The following is a 14,685-nucleotide window of genomic DNA, read 5'->3' on the forward strand; positions in this document are numbered from 1 at the left end:
CAGCAGGGAGGCGGCGCTCGCTTGTGCCGCGGTCGCCCTGGCAGCCCACAGCGCCGCCTGGCGACCGGAGGCCGACAGTACCGGCCGGCGGGGGCAGAAGCCTGAGCCAAGCAACGTACCCCCTGCTCCGCCCCAGGCCAAGGGTTGAGGCACAAACTTCCTGAGCAGAGCTAACAGGCTAAATCCCCAGCCCGGTCGCTGACCGCCACGTGTTGTAGCGTGCAGTGCCGCAAGCATGCTTTCCTGCCCTCCTGGCTACCTTGGGCTGGGTGTCAGTGTCTGCTTCCTTGTTGAGTATCACTTCTTTAAAAAATAATTATTTTTATTTATTTATTTATTTTATTTCAGAGATAGGGAGAGAGAGAGAGAGATATGAGAGGGAATCACCGCTACAACCAGGGCATGTGCCCTGACCAGGAATCCAAGGGTGACCTCCTCCTGGTTCATAGGTTGGCCCTCAACCACTGAGCCACATTGGCTGGGCAAAGAATGCGGGGTTTTAAATCAGAATTCTGCCACTTATTATCTGTGTGATCATGAACAAGTTACTTAACTCTGTGAGTCTTGATTGACTCATTCATTTATGTATTCATTTATTCAAAGAATATTTATTGGGTAGCTAGGCACTGGGGATACAGAACTGAATGAAAAATACAAATTAACCTGTTCTGTTGGGCTTTCAGTCTAGCAGTGGGGAATCTTTAAACAAGATTTAAAAAGTAGAACACGTTAAACTGAGCTGAGGGTCCCAGAGAAAAATAAAGCAAGGGAATAGAGACAGTTTTGGGAAGTTGCATTTGCCTGAAGACCTCAAGGAGGTGAGGGAGCAAGCCACCTGGATATCATCTATAAAAATATTACTGTAAGTACCTACTTTAGCAACTGAATAGATGATTCAAGGAAAGTGCTCAGTAGAGGGTTAGCTCTATAAATACTAGCTAGTAGAGGCCCGGTGCACAAAATTCGTGCACGGGGCGGGGGGGGGGGGGGGGCTGTTCCTCAGCCCAGCCTGCACCCTCTCCAATCTGGGACCCCTCGAGGGATGTCTGACTGCCCATTTAGGCCCGATCCTACCGGGCAGTCGGACATCCCTCTCACAATCCAGGACTGCTGGCTTCCAACTGTTCGCCTGCCTGCCTTCCTTCCTGATTGCCCCTAACTGCTTCTGCCTGCCAGCCTGATCACCCCCTAACCATTCCCCTGCCAGCCTGATTTCCCCCAACTGCTCTCCCCTGCAGGCCTGGTTCCCCCCCCTACTGCCCTCCCCTGCAAGCTTGATCGCTCCCAACTGCTCTCCCTTGCAGGCCTGGTCCCTCCCAACTGCCCTCCCCTGCTGGCCATCTTGTGGTGGCCATCTTGTGTCCAAATGGGGGCAGCCATCTTGTGTGTTGGAGTGATGGTCAATTTGCATATTACTCTTTTTTTAGATAGGATTATTGTGTTCCTCCTTTCTGGTCAAATGATTACTGGTTTCACTCCCCTCCAAATGGCCTTCCAGTTTTTACATTAGAATGATGCTTCAAATAAGCTCAAAGATTTTAGTGGTTTCCCCCATGACTAGCCCATGATGATTTGGCCCCTGCTTACTCAGACAGGCTCAAACCCTGCCTGGATAGGCCCCAATCTCCTAGTACCAGCCTTACTGACGTCACACTGTACACTTTATAGCATGTCCTCTCCCCTGGCTATGTGTCTACTGCTTCTGTCCAGAATGTTTCCTCCTCTTCCCCCCAGGACACTGCTACCGTTCCTCTAAATCTCATTCATGTGTGACTTCTTTGAAACCTTCACCGACTGACTATCTCTTATAATTCAATTATATGTTTTAATAGCTTTGAGATGTAATTTATATCACATAGTTCGCCTATTTCAGGTGCACAATTTGATGGTTTTTCGTGTATTACAAAGTTGTGCAGCCATCACAATAATCTAACTTTAGAACATTTTTATTATCCCCAAAGGAAAGTCTTTTTTCTTGAAACTCATATGCCTGGAATGAAAGACAGATAATAGACAATCACTGACGTGATGGGTGTTTTCAAGACTTGCTTGGTGAAGGGTGCAATGGAAGGGTTCTAGGTCACTTGGAAGTTAATTGTTCCATTGAAGTTGAGTTTTTAAACTGAAATTGACTTTTCCATATCTTAAAATTTAATTATTTTTCACTCTTTTATGAGAAAATATCCTCACTGGTCTTTGAGCCGCATAAACCTACCATACTCTGTCTGGTCAGTACTAGGACCTGAGGTGGACAGAGGATGTGTGGTTGTCTAATTGGGTTTCGCAGGAAACAGATGCCAAAACAGACTTAGAATCATAAGAGGTTTATTGACAATAACATTTGTGAAATATAAAGGGAAGAGGAGTCAGCAGGGAAAGCCTTCAGATTATAGCACAGGTCTGACATCCGTGAAAGGAAGGAAGGAGGACTGGGCAGGAAGAGCTTCAGACTGAGTAGCAAAGTTTTGGCCGGCCCAGGGGGGAGCTATAGCACACTGGGCAGAAACGGTGAGCCTTTGTACTGCTGATGTGCTGCTCAGTCAGGCACTGCAAGCTTTTACCCTGCACGCTTGGCCTCTTCCAGAGAAGGTCGCAGCTTCCGTTAGGCACTATCTCCATAGCTCTCTCTTGGGCTCTGGTAACCACTCTTGGTTTGGGAACAATGTGTTCTTTTTGCAGTAAGGATGATCTCAATGTGGCAGGGCGAGCTCGGGTACGGGTAATTGGCCCATGAGCTCTGTACAGGTTCTACACGGCATCTTGGGAGCTTTGTTCACCTGGATGTGCTCAATGACCAGAGAGTCTACATCTATACCCTTAAGTCCAGCATGATTGTCTGCATTTTTAAGCATGGGCAGCAAAAATTCAGCACTCTTTTTGGGCCAGTGACCCCACGTCCAGCTCCACTGTTTGGCCTGGGCACACCTACCAACTCCACCACTGTAATGACAGACGGGCACACAATGCTTCTGTAAAGTGACATCCTTCAGATAATTGGTGGCTTTTTGGATATGCATACCCTTGATGGCCTGGGTAGCTTCATGAGTGTCTGTAAAGTGAACATGAAGATTTGAACCTCTTGATTTGCATGTTTGTGGGGTTTTCTGGGTCAAGTGAATAGCGAACCATTTTCAGAGGTCGCCTCAGGCCACTTACAGGAAGAGTAGGACTCTATTTCTTCATCCCTCTTGTTGCTTTGTTTCAGTTTGGTGTCATTTTTCCCTATTGTAAATAGATGTTATTTACATGGCAGAGAATATGGTCACTTGAAGGTCTATCAGAACAATACCAAGGAAAGACTTAGACTAGGCTGGCTTGGTTGCTTGATCATTTCTGGGTAACTTTTGTGGCCCACTTTAGTCACATGCTTTTCCCTATGGGTAGGATGAGTCTATTATCAGAAGTTGTGGAGGAAGGGGTTTGGGGCAAATAAGAACATGAACCATCTGGTAGAAAGGTTCTGGATGTAGAGGAATAGCAAGAGGTGGTTAGATTAGAGCAGGAAAAAAATCAATAGTAGCATGAATACAAGTGAATGAGAATAATAGATGGGTGGAATGACTTGTATTTGAGGCAACAACCAAGAGCTATGGAGATGTATGGTGGGGAGGATATCTGAAATAACCTCAGCAGACACAGAGGGAGGAAGGGGTCTTAGTTTGAATTTGTTATGCTTTCAAGAGGGCCCTAAAATGGGTCAGCATTTCCTGGGTGTTGGCACATGATGGACACAGCAGCTTATTTGGGGATGCTTCAAAAGGCAGCTGGGTACTTACAGCTGCCAGGAAGCACACAGTACATCACTTTCACCTGAGGAGAATGAATCATTCTTTTTGCATCATTCTGTGCAAAATGCTTTCGTAAATGGCTTCTATAATTAGAAGGTCTTATGCCTCAGGGAATTTGTAACTGGTTGAACTGAGCTGGTATCTTGTAGCCATCAAAAAATGATGTATGGCTCATTGCCTAGTAGAACCAAGGTCTTGGGGTGGTGGCCAAAGATTCTTTGGAGCTGTTTTCTTGATTGCATCAGCCCAATACAAAGCTTACAGCACAAATGAAAACAGCTAAAATGTAGAAAATTCTTTGCAGTCCCCCAAGCACTGTTGATATATATTAGTAATTTCAACCTTATATTAACCTGGAACATAATGTGATCCCTATTTCAAATAAGAAAACAGAGGCTCTGTAAAATAACTTGTTCAGGATTTTACAACTATTGAATTTTAACTCCCAAGGTGAAGAATGTGAATTTTATCTTATAAAGTTATGGTAAGAATTTACTAAAGAATAAAGATGGTATTTTTTGGAGCTTAAATGGTACAAGTCAAAGTGAAATAATCATAGAAGAATATGTGAATATATTGTTAACGACAATGACAAAATAAGAGCAACTAGTATTTACTGGGTGCAAAGGGTTGTACTAAACACTATGGATGTTTAATACTCATAACAACAAATTGAATTACTATCATTTCTTTTCTACAGATGAGGAATATTATTACTAAACTGTTGCTATCACCACCACCATGACAGATGGAAACAGGAATAGACCATGTACATGGAATTCAATTACTAGTAATTTATTTTAATTGGGGAAATGAGCACTAGCTCAGGGAAGGAAAGAGAAAGGGATAAGTCCCCGAGACTAAGACAACTGATAGCCTTTGTCCCTGTGAAGCAAGCCACTCACATTTCCTAGGCAATTTATCAGTCCTTCTGAGCATCACTCATACCCACCAGCATTTTCTTTGGTCGTCAAATTGAATCCACATCCTCAAACTATAGTGTAAATATTGCTCTGCTAAGTGGAGTGCGGATTAAAAGAAAAAGGAGTGATTAAGGACCAATGCAGCTTGGGGCATGGGATAATGGTGATGCTATTTATCCAAATGGTGAGTTGGGAAGCGTGGTAATTAGGAATATAAAACTGTGGAATAAGAAAATAGTTTGGTTTTAGATGTATTGACTTTCTTCACATTGATGTCTGGACTTTGGGAGACAGCCAAATGAAGAATTCCTGCAGATAGAAAAATATTTAGGCCTGGGGTTTTGGTGAGTGGTTGCAACTCAAGCACACATCTGGAAATTATTCAGCATGGTGGTAATGGTTACCACCACTTACATGGGTTAGATCTTTGAGGTGGTGAATAACAAGAAAGGAGATCAGTGTACTCAGTCTTGGGGGTTCCAATGGCGAAGGGAATAAAGGGGGACTGAGAACTTATGTATATGGCATTTAATAGCAATGGTTTTCAGTGTGCTTTTCAAACAATAATTTCCATGAAGTCTCCATAAAATCTGAATGATGAGACTTTTATGCTCACAATATCCTTTCAGTCTGTAATCCTAATAACTGATTTATTTTAGGTTTAAATGCTATTGCATGAAATGTGATGGTTCAAAGGATAGTTATTCCTTTGAAGTTGAAATTCATTAAAAACATACTAAGTGAGACAATAAAATGGGAAAGAAAAAGGAGAATAATTATATTAAAGAACTGAATTCCAAGAAAAAATGTTGCAAGACTAGCTTCTAGGAAGCCAAGCAAAAAGTGAACATGGTGAATTAACTAGATATTGTTCCACGTAGGGATTTTGAAACAGGGTAATTATCACTCTCACATGGATCCTCCCTAACCTGGAGATTCTGATGAATGAGTCTTGTATGAGGTCTGGTAAGTAGTGTGTGTTTTGAAAGTTCTTTAAGTGATTCTGAGAATTAGTCCAATTTGACAAGCACTAGTCTAACAAAGGAAACATACTGACCAGTTCACAGGACAGAAAAAGTTTTGTTCTAGCTCTTCAATCTGAGATTTTGTGCCATGGACACTGAACATCAAATAGCAAGACAGAGCTGTCCTCAATAGCATTAAGAAAAAACAGGAAGAGGTTTTAGATGTACGTACCTCATTCTAACCTTGGATAAAGAAAAACCAACACAATACTAATTATAATTGATGTAGGAAAAGAACCGATGGAAAAATTACATTCCTTGGTCCTCTTCAGACATTCTGATTCAGTAAATCTGGGTAGGGACCAGAAATTTGCATTTGTAATAAGTGCCATAAAAGTGGTCCAAGACCACATTTCTGCTCTGAGAGAATGAATGGCTGACAGTATTTCTCAGTTTCAGGTTTAGATATAAAATCTTGAGATACCCCACTTGTGATAGGCATTTTTTAAAAAAATGAAGCAGGAGAAGGAAGCACGATCAATCTATTTCCACAAAGTAGGCTGGGAGAACTTCTGTGGTGTAAGACAGAGAACTTCTTCTAGTGAAAAATTTTCTTCAATCCTTGGAAAAATCTAAAGTGTAGGTTGCGTCACATGCCAAGAGAATAGATGTTAGTCTCACCTTAAGAGGAAAAAAATTGATACTCAATGGATTCAAATCTTAAAGAATCATGGGAAAAAAAACTTGGGAAAACTAATTGACTAGTAGTCTTCTCATAGGGATTCTTTTTAAAAAGGTATTTTGTTTTTACTGATTTTGAGAGAGGGAGAGAGATAGATAGGAACATCAATGAGAGAGAGAGACATCAGCCTCCTGCACACCCCCTACTAGGGATTGAGCCCGAAACCCGGGCATGTGCCCTGACTAGGAATGGAACCCAGGGTTAATGCTTAACCACTGAGCAATACCAGCTGGGCTGGTAGAGATTCATTTTACTCCAAACACTTAAGTATCAAAAATACCATGGTATTAATATAATCATGTACAAAATAGGGTCATGTACTTGTACCCTGAATTGCTCCAACCTAACATATTTGGAAACCTCTGATTGATAGCAACACATGTTTTTCCAGACTGGTCTTCATTTTAAGTGTATCAGGAAAAAAGTTATTTTCCTTCCAGGTATACTTCTTAAGTTCTTCATGGTCATTAACCACCCCAAACGTCTTAAAAACATTAGTAAAAATAGGTGTGAGGCAATCTGTCATAAAAGTGTCAGCTATCCTGCAGAATTTGAAGTGGGTAACTTGACCAACCTTAGATGGAAAATGGTGGTGGCTGAAGACTCTAATAGTGGCCAAGTCCTCCCTCTTCTCTCTCTCTCTTTTTTTTTTAAATATATTTTATTGATTTTTTTACAGAGAGGAAGAGAGAGGGATAGAGAGTTAGAAACATCGATGAGAGAGAAACATCGATCAGCTGCCTCCTGCACACCCCACACTGGGGATGTGCCCGCAACCAAGGTACATGTCCTTGACCGGAATCGAACCTGGGACCTTCAGTCCACAGGTCGACGCTCTATCCACCGAGCCAAACCGGTTTCGGCCTCCCTCTTCTCTTTATATTGGTTAGTTATTAACTCCTAAATTCAGCTTAGATCTCAACAAGATAAATAAACTATGATAGATCTTTAATACTCTACCATATTGTGACTGGAAAATGAGGTTGGGATCTCACACAGAGCTATTTGCTACATACAGTAACCTTGGGTCTAATACTCTTTAGGTTACTACATTAAAACTTTATTTTTTTAATTTTTTTAAAAAATATATTTTATTGATTTTTTTACAGAGAGGAAGGGAGAGGGACAGAGAGTTAGAAACATCGATGAGAGAGAAACATCGATCAGCTGCCTCCTGCACACCCCCAACTGGGGATGCGCCCACAACCAAGGTACATGCCCTTGACCAGAATCGAACCTGGGACCCTTTAGTCCGAAGGCCGACACTCTATCCACTGAGCCAAACCAGTCAGGGCAAAACTTTATTTTTTTAATTTAATAAATCTTCATTGTTCAGATTATTACAATTGTTCCTCTTCCCGCCCCCCGTCATAGCTCCCCTCCACCCAGTTCCCACCCCACCCTCTGCCCTTACCTCCCCCCACTGTCCTCATCCATAGGTGTACGATTTTTGTCCAGTCTCTTCCCACACCTCCCATACCCCTCTCCCCCCGAGAATTGCCAGTCCACTCCCTATTTATGCCCCTGATTCTATTATATTCACCAGTTTATTCTGTTCATCAGATTTTTTGTTCACTTGATTTTTAGATTCACTTGTTGATAGACATGTATTTGTTGTTCATAATTTTTATCTTTAACTTTTTCTTCTTCTTCCTCTTCTTAAAGAATACCTTTCAGCATTTCATATAATACTGGTTTGGCGGTGATGAACTCCTTTATCTTTTTCTTATCTGTGAAGCTCTTTATCTGACCTTCAATTATGAATGATAGCTTTGCTGGGTAGAGTAATCTTGGTTGTAGGTTCTTGCTATTCATCACTTTGAATATTTCTTGCCATTCCCATCTGGCCTGCATAGTTTCTGTTGAGAAATCAGCTGACAGTCATATGGGTGCTCCCTTGTAGGTAACTGTTTTTCTCTTGCTGCTTTTAATATTCTTTGTCTTTTGCTCTTGGCATTTTAATTATGATGTGTCTTGATGTGGTCCTCTTTGGATTCCTTTTGTTTGGGGTTCTGTGCACTTCCTGGACTTGTAAGTCTATTTCTTTCACCAGGTGGGGGAAGTTTTCTGTCATTATTTCTTCAAATAGGTTTTCAGTATTTTGCTCTCTCTCTTCTTCTGGCACCCCCATAATTTGGATGTTGGTATGCTTGAGGTTGTCCCAGAGGCTCCTTACACTATCTTCAAATTTTTGGATTCTTTTTTCTTTTTGCTTTTCTGGCTGAGTGTTTTTTGCTTCTTTGTATTTCAACTCTTTGACTTGATTCTTGCGGTCCTCTAGTCTGCTGTTAGGTCTCTGTATAATATTTTTTTACTTCAGTCAGTGTATGTTTAATTTCTAGTTGGTCCTTTTTCTTTTCTTTTTTTAAAAAAGTATATTTTATTGATTTTTAAAGAGAGGAAGGGAGAGGGATAGTTAGAAACATTAATGAGAGAGAAACATCGATCTGCTGCCTCTTGCACACTCCCTACTGGGTATGTGCCCGCAACCAAAGTACATGCCCTTGACCAGAATCAAACCTGGGACCCTTGAGTCTGCAGGCCGACGCTCTACCCACTGAGCCAAACCAGTTAGGGCTAGTTGGTCCTTTTTCATATCCTCGAAGGTCTCACTAAATCTATAGGCCTTTTCTCGGAAATTCTGGAAAAACCTTATAACCATGGTTTTGAACTCTATATCCAGTCGTTTGCTTTCCTCCATTTCTTTCATTTGTGACCTGTTTCTTTGTCTCCGCATTTTAGTTGCTTCCCTGAGTTGGTAGAGTAGCTTTGTGTGGTAGGTGTCCTCTAGGGCACAGTGGCTCAGCTTCCCCAGGTATGAGGTGGACACTCTTGGTGCACCCCTTTGTAGACTGTGTGCACAGCCTTGTTGTAGTTAAGCCTTGATTGTTGTTGGTATCACTGGGAGGAATTGACCTCCAGGCCAATTGGCTGTGAGGATCAGCTGTGTCTACGCTGGGAACACTTCTGTGCTGGAGACACTCTTATGAGACAAGACTTGCAAAATTGCAAAAGCCTCTGTGCTCAGCTTGGATGGGGCGGGGTTTCAGGGCAGAGCAGACAGCCTTGGTTTCCCGTCAGCCCTGCCCTATGAGGCCACTGGGTCTCAGTGTCCCTCGGTAATTGCTGCAAGCACCTCTGAGAGAAAGCTGCTCTCGAGTTTCGCCCACTGCCAGACAGTCCAGTTTCTCCCTGAATGAGTCAGGGTTCCCAGAAACTTGCCCGGAACTGGAGTTCAGCGCAGTCAGGAGCTTCCGTCTTTCTCCCGCTTTAGAAAGCCAGCCGCGCACTCAGCCGCCCGTGCATTCAGCAGTCAGTCCTCTCTGCGCGCACACGCCACCTGACCTCTGCCTTCCGCAGCTCGTGGGTCTCAGTGTGCTTTCTCTTTTCGTGACAGTCCAGATTCTCCCCTACTGAGTCGGGTTTCCCAGCGTCTCGCCCGGGACTAGAGTTCAGTGCAGTCGGGAGATTCCTTCTCTCTCCCGCTTTAGAAAGCCAGCCACGCACTCAGCCGCCCGTGCACACAGCTGCCCGTCCTCTCCGCATGCGAGTCTCCGTACCTCAGCTTTTTGCAGCTCCTCTGAGTCTCAATGTGCTTTCCTCTTTTCTTCTAGTTGTAGAATTTCCACTCAGCCAGCTTTCCTGTGGTTCTGGATGGTGTCCGTTTTGTCTTTTAGTTGTAGTTTTGATATTGTTGTGCGAGGCAGCAGTTTAGATGTTTACCTATGCTGCCATCTTGGTTTCTCCTACATTAAAACTTTAAATGTCAGAACTGGGGCTCAGTGCAGTCAGGAGCCTCTGACTCCCTTCCACTAGGGAAAGCCTGTGGCAACCTCCAGAGCCTTTGTGTGCACTGGCACGTGCGCGCTTTCAGTCCTCCGCCTTCCCCGGCTCCCGAGTCTCCGCCCGAGAGTCCAGACTCCCCCTGTAAGAGTGTGGGTCCCCAGGAGCTCGCCCGGAACTGGAGTTCAGTGCAGTCATAACTGGGGTTCAGTGCGGTCGGGGGCTTCCTTCCCCCTTCCGCCAGAGAAAGTCAGCCAGGCTCTCAGCCGCCTTTCCTCTCTGCGCGCACAAAGACCCTTTGCCGTACCTCCAATTCTCTGTGAGCTTTTCTCTTTCCTTCTAGTTGTAGAATTTTCACTCAGCCAGCTTTCCTGTGGTTCTGGATGGTGTCCGTTCTGTCTTTTAGTTGTAGTTTTGAAATTGTTGTGCGAGGCAGCAGTTTAGGTGTTTACCTATGCCGCCATCTTGGTTTCTCCTACATTAAAACTTTAAATGTCACAAAAGTCTCCAGTTCACCTTAATTCTCTAGGTCCTTCAGTCCAGATACTAGGTACAGGACTTCCTCTTAGAGAAAATTTTATGCTTGAGAATTGTATCCATTAAGAAATATGAACTTAAAGATTCTTATCCTTAGGTCTAAGAGAACATTAAATAAGCAAGTACTTCTTATTTTTCCCCATTCCTGATAATTTTTCAGGAGAAAATTCTAGTATAAAAACACTTGCTTCGGGAGAAACCAAGATGGCGGCATAGGTAAACACCTGAACTGCTGCCTCGCACAACTTCAAAACTACAACTAAAAGACAAAACCGACATCATCCAGAACCACAGGAAGGCTGGCTGAGTGGAAATTCTACAACTAGAAGGAAAGAGAAAGCACACTGAGACTCAGAGGAGCTGCAGAAGTAAAGGCAGAGGTACGGAAGCGCGTGCGCTCCCTACTGCTCTGAACTCCAGTTCTGGGCGAGACTCTGGGGACCCAGACTCATAAGGGGAGAAACTGGACTGTCTGGCAGCGGGCAGAACTTGAGGGCTGCTTTCTCTCAGAGGTTTTTGCAGTGATTACCGGGGGACACTGAGATCCGGGGGCCTCTTTGGGCAGGGCTGACGGGAAGCCATTGCTGTTTGCTCTGCCCTGAGACTCCACCCCACCCCAGATGTGCGCAGAAGCTTTTGCATATGAATGGCCTGGTCCTTGGAAATCTAAAATTACCTAACAAACTGAAGCTGAGTCAGTGAGACCCAGAACATCCAAAAGAAGGCCCAAGGCCCCGCAGTAGCTTGCATTGCTTCACAGCTGGGCCTCATCTGGGCACCTCCAAAACCCAAACAAAGAAGAGGAATCTGCAGATCTCTTTGTAGTTCCTGCTGGGTGGCCTCAGGAAGAGGCTAAATTAGCACCTCCTTGGAGATCCAAGAGCCAGAGGACCCAAAGGTCAGAGTAGGACCATCCAGATTACAACTCCTCAGATCCATAAGGGACACACTCAGGGGGCAGACTCAGTGAGCACCAAAGCCCCACTGAAGCAAGTCTTGCCCCATAAGAGTGTCTCCAGCACAGAAGTTCTCACATCGTAGACACAGCTGATCCTCACAGCCAATTGGACTGGAGGTCAATTCCTCCCAGTGATACCAACAACAATCAAGGCTTAACTACAACAAGACTGTGCACACAGCCCACAAAGGGGTGCACTAAGAGTGTTCACCTCAGGTAACTAGGGAGGCTGAGCCACTGGGCCCTAGAGGACACATAGCACACAAAGCCACTCTATTAACTCAGGAAAGCAGCCAAAATGTGGAGACAAACAGGTCACAAATGAAAGAAATGGAGGAAAGCAAACGACTGGATATATATATAACCGTTCAAACCCACGGTTATAAAGTTTTTCAAGAATTTTCTAGAAAAGGCCAATAAATTTAGCGAGACCCTCGAGAATATGAAAAAGGACCAACTAGAAATTAAGCATACACTGACTGAAATAAAAAATATTATACAGAGATCCAACAGCAGACTAGAGGATCGCAAGAATCAAGTCAAAGATTTGAAATACAAAGAAGCAAAAAACACCCAACAGGAAAAGCACAAAGAAAAAAGAATCCAAAAATATGAAGATAGTGTAAGGAGCCTCTGGGACAACCTCAAGCATACCAACATCCAAATTATGGGGGTGCCAGAAGAAGAGAGAGAGCAAAATACTGAAAACCTATTTGAAGAAATAATGACAGAAAACTTCCCCCACCTGGTGAAAGAAACAGACTTACAAGTCCAGGAAGTGCAGAGAACCCTAAACAAAAGGAATCTAAAAAGGACCACATCAAGACACATCATAATTAAAATTCCAAGAGCCAAAGACAAAGAGAGAATATTAAAAGCAGCAAGAGAAAAACAGTTAGTTACCTATAAGGGAGCACCCATACGACTGTCAGCTGATTTCTCAACAGAAACTATGCAGGCCAGAAGGGAGTGGCAAGAAATATTCAAAGTGATGAACAGCAAGAACCTACAACCAAGATTACTCTACCCAGCAAAGCTATCATTCAGAGTTGAAGGTCAGATAAAGAGCTTCACAGACAAGAAAAAGCTAAAGGAGTTCATCACCACCAAACCAGGATTACATGAAATGCTGAAGGGTGTTCTTTAAGAAGAGGAAGAAGAAGAAAAAGGTAAAGTTAAAAATTATGAACAACAAAGTGACATCAAATACATACCTACCAACAAGTGAATCTAAAAATCAAGTGAATAAAAAATCTGAAGAACAGAATGGACTGGTGAATATAATAGAATCAGGGACATAGAAAGGGAGTGGACTGACAATTCTCAGTGGGGAGGGGGTATGAGGGGTGCGGGAAGAGATTGGACAAAAATCTTACACCTATGGATGAAGACAGTGGCGGGGGGTAAGGGCATGGGGTGGGGTGGGGAATCAGGTGGAGGGAAGCTATGGGGGAAAAAAAGAGGAACACCTGTAATAATCTGAACAATAAAGATTTATTAAAAAAAAAAGAAGGCATAAGGATGTTAAAAACAAACAAACAAAAAAAACAGTTAGTTACCTACAAGGGAGCACCCATACGACTGTCAGCTGATTTCTCAACAGAAACTATGCAGGCCAGACGGGAGTGGCAAGAAATATTCAAAGTGATGAATAGCAAGAACCTACAACCAAGATTACTCTACCCAGCAAAGCTATCATTCATAATTGAAGGTCAGATAAAGAGCTTCACAGATAAGAAAAAGATAAAGGAGTTCATCACCGCCAAACCAGTATTATATGAAATGCTGAAAGGTATTCTTTAAGAAGAGGAAGAAGAAGAAAAAGGCAAAGATAAAAATTATGAACAACAAATACGTATCTATCAACAAGTGAATCTAAAAAATCAAGTGAACAAAAAATCTGATGAGCAGAATAAACTGGTGAATATAATAGAATCAGGGGCATAAATAGGGAGTGGACTGACAATCTTCGGGGGGAAAGGGGTGTGGGGGGTACGGGAAGAGACTGGACAAAAATCATACACCTATGGATGAGGACAGTGCGGGGGAGGTAAGGGCAGAGGGTGGGGTGGGAACTGGGTGGAGGGGAGCTATGGGGGGAAAAAGGAGGAACAACTGTAATAATCTGAACAATAAAGATTAAAAAAACACACCAATAATAAAAAAAATACCGCTTGCCTTCACTGGACTAAAGAGTGGGAACCCACTCATTGCATAATATCAGTATTTTTACATTAAAATGTTTAGTTTATATCAATCTAATAAACGTACCAGTTTAAAAAATACTATGAACAGGAAAAAAACATTTCCCCATCATGTTTCTCTTTTTAAATTTTTCCCCCTGGTATTAACCAATAAGATGCATATACTTTTATTTCTAGACTAGTGGCCCGGTGCACGATTCGTGCATGGGTGGAGTCCCTCGGCCTGGCCTGCGATCGATCGGGGCTGATCAAGGCCTTCTCGCCTAGTCCCCATCAAGGTGACTGGGGGCCGGTCCGCCAGGGAGAGGGACCGCGGGAGGTTGGCCAGCCATGTGAGGTTGGCTGTGGGGGTGCACTGACCACCAGGGAGCAGCTCCTGTGTTGAGCGTCTGCCCCCTGGTGGTCAGTGCACATCATAGCAACCAGTCAACCAGTCATTTGGTTGCTTATGCTTTTATATATATTTATAGACTAGAGGCCCGGTGCACAAAATTCCTGCATGGGGTGGGGGTGTCCCTCAGCCTGGCCTGCACTCTCTCCAATCTGGGACACCTTGAGGGATGTCCGATTGCCGGTTTAGGCCCGATCCCTAAACTTGCAGTCGGACATCCCTCTTACAATCTGGGACTGCTGGCTCCTAACCACTCGCTTGCCTGCCTGCCTGACTGCCCACAACTGCCCTCCCCTGCAGGCCCGGTCGCCCCCAACTGCCCTCCCCTGTAGGCCTGGTCCCCCCACAACTGCCCTCCCCTGCAGGCCCGGTCGCCCCCAACTGCCCTCCCCTG

General features: G+C 43.9%; 1 pseudogene across 1 annotated transcript; it reads right to left on the reverse strand.

Moving 5' to 3' along the window:
* Positions 1-2,445: 2,445 nt before the first annotated feature.
* LOC308236673 (large ribosomal subunit protein uL22-like) lies at positions 2,446-3,129 on the reverse strand (annotated as a pseudogene). The gene has a single exon. The product of its transcript is annotated as a large ribosomal subunit protein uL22-like (transcript).
* Between the last annotated feature and the right edge of the window lie 11,556 nt (positions 3,130-14,685).

This window comes from Plecotus auritus (assembly GCF_963455305.1).
Source record: "Plecotus auritus genome assembly, chromosome: 11".
Classification (NCBI taxonomy): Eukaryota; Metazoa; Chordata; class Mammalia; order Chiroptera; family Vespertilionidae; genus Plecotus; species Plecotus auritus.